At 39.0% G+C, this 2,573-nt stretch overlaps 1 non-coding gene across 1 annotated transcript; it reads right to left on the bottom strand.

Moving 5' to 3' along the window:
* Positions 1-1,024: 1,024 nt before the first annotated feature.
* LOC141694738 (small nucleolar RNA R71) lies at positions 1,025-1,129 on the bottom strand. The gene has a single exon (XR_012564022.1). It is a non-coding gene; the product is annotated as a small nucleolar RNA R71 (small nucleolar RNA).
* Positions 1,130-2,573: the final 1,444 nt, after the last annotated feature.

The raw sequence follows: 2,573 nt of genomic DNA, 5'->3' as shown, positions 1-2,573 counted from the left end.
CAAAACATATATATAACACTGAAAACCCATGTCCCAACTTGTATGATTAATCAACACATATATCAATAATACATCAATACATAACACCTCAATGATGTTCTAAACTTATACTTGATTCAACCAATGCTCTTAAGAATCTACCAAATGATACTGAAGAAAATTATATTTTTTAAGTATACCTATCAAACATTATATGACTATATATATATATATTGCCATCACAAAACTTAGCCAACAAGACATATCTAACCTGATTATTACAGTAATAATTATCTATCCATATAATTATTATCCAATCCCCTTATGATAATAATTATCCACAAATACAATTTTTACCCAATTCAAGTGCTTACTCTTACTTCTATAAATGTTTTTAGTAATTAAATATAAAAAGTTATAATCTTGTTAGGATAAGGCAGAGGGTGAAGTAAAGGTCCATTTCCACATAATAGTATGTAGATTCTTGTTGTCAAATGTATGCCTTGTTAAGAGGAAACACATAAGAAATTATACGAGATTCAATCTGCCATGCAGAGTACATGCACAATATATATATATATATATATATATATCAGTGACTCAGACTCTTTTACTTTCACAGTTTACTTGTTGTGTTTTAGGTACTCATTACAATGGGAGATCCACCAACACGAACGAAAGCCTTGGCGGATTTTTCTCAACCCAAGATCAATGATATTCAATCTAGAATTGTCAGGCCAGCTATCAAAGATAATACGTTTGAGATCAAGCCTGGCATAATTCAGATGGTACAGAATTCAGTCCAGTTTAGGTGTTCTCCAAGGGAAGATCCCAATACGCATATTAGGGATTTCATAGAGATCTGCGACACCTTCAGGTTTAATGGTGTGTCTGAGGATGCGGTGAAACTGAGACTGTTCCCATTCTCTCTGAGGGACAAGGCTAAGAGCTGGTTACACTCTCTACCAGCTGGTTCGATTGCTACTTGGGAAGATCTTGCTCAAAAGTTTTCCACTAAATTCTTCCCTATGGCGATGACAGCTGCAATCAGGAATGCTATTACTCAATTTGCGCAGCAAACGGGAGAATCTCTATGTGAAGATTGGGAGCGCTACAAGGAGATGCTTAGGAAGTGTCTGCATCATAGAATACCTGATTGGATGATCATCAATTGCTTCTATAACGGTTTGGGAGCACAGTCAAGACCCATGCTCGATGTAGCATGAACATTATGGGCAAAGAGCTATGAGGAATCATATGATCTAATTGAACTGATGGCTGTTAATGTATATCAGTATCCAACCATGAGATTACCACAGGGCAAGGTAGCAGGAGTTTTTGAAGTGGATACAGCTATAACTATCACTGCTCAACTAAAGGTATTATCTATGAAGATCGATTCTATGGCTAACAATGGTGTTAATCAGTAACCAGTATTTGTGAGTTGTGTGCAGGTTCGCATGCGACGGAGCAATGCGCTATATCTAGTGAATCAGCTCAGTTTGTGAGACAATTTCAGAGATCGCAGCAACCAATGCCAGACACTTAACATCCGGACAACTGGAATCATCATAACTTCAGCTGGAGCAACAATCAGAATGCGGTGCAACAGCCTTATCAGCAGTATGCAGCAAAATAATTCAACCCTCCTGATTTTCAACAACCGCAATATGCACCAAGACAACAACTCCAACTTCAACAACAAACTCATGGTGCAGGTCAATCTTCGAATGAAAAATCTGAATTGGAGGAGTTGAGGCTTATATGGAAAAACCAGGATGTTATATGCCAAAGCCAGGCTGTTTCTATAAAGACTCTAGAGAACCAGATAGGGAAAATTGCTAACGCCTTATTGAATCGACTACCAGGAATGTTTTCTAGTGATACAGAATCCAATCCAGGCAAGAGGGGAGTTAATGAACAGGTGAACGCCATCACCTTGAGATCCAGAATGGTCGTAAGCCCCCAAATTCAGCAAGACGAAGAGTCTGCAAATTATGTCCAAAATGTAGGTGCGTCTGCACCCTTGCCAATTCCAGAAAATGAGATTATAGCTGAAACAGTTGTGCAGAAGGATGCTGAGGTGGAATCAAGGAAGAAAACTGCGGAATACACTCCTCCTGAGGGTAATACAGGGGAGAAACAGGTCTATCATCCACCTCCTTTTTCTAAGAGGCTGCAGAAGCAGAAGTTGGATAAGCAATTTGCTAAGTTTTTGGAGGTGTTCAAGAAACTTCATATCAACATACCTTTCACTGAAGCTCTTGAACAGATGCCTAGCTATGCGAAGTTTATGAAAGGTATTCTCTCTCGGAAAGTGAAGCTCGATGACTTACAGACCGTTGCTCTTACAGAGGAATGCAGTGCTGTGTTGTAACAGAAGTTTCCTCTGAAGCTTAAAGATCCTGGAAGCTTCACTATTCCTTGCACCATCGGAAACTTGTCGTCCGACAAGTGTTTATGTGATTTGGGAGCTATCATCAATCTGATGCCCTTGTCTATCTTCAAGAAGCTTGGTCTACTTGAACCGAAAATGACATCCATGTTATTATAACTAGTTGATCGTTCCATTGCTTATCCGCGAGGAATAGTGG

Source organism: Apium graveolens, chromosome 10 (genome assembly GCF_009905375.1).
Source record: "Apium graveolens cultivar Ventura chromosome 10, ASM990537v1, whole genome shotgun sequence".
NCBI classification, from domain to species: domain Eukaryota; kingdom Viridiplantae; phylum Streptophyta; class Magnoliopsida; order Apiales; family Apiaceae; genus Apium; species Apium graveolens.
The sequence above is the reverse complement of the archived record's forward strand: the minus strand, read 5'-3'. Positions and strand labels throughout refer to the sequence as shown.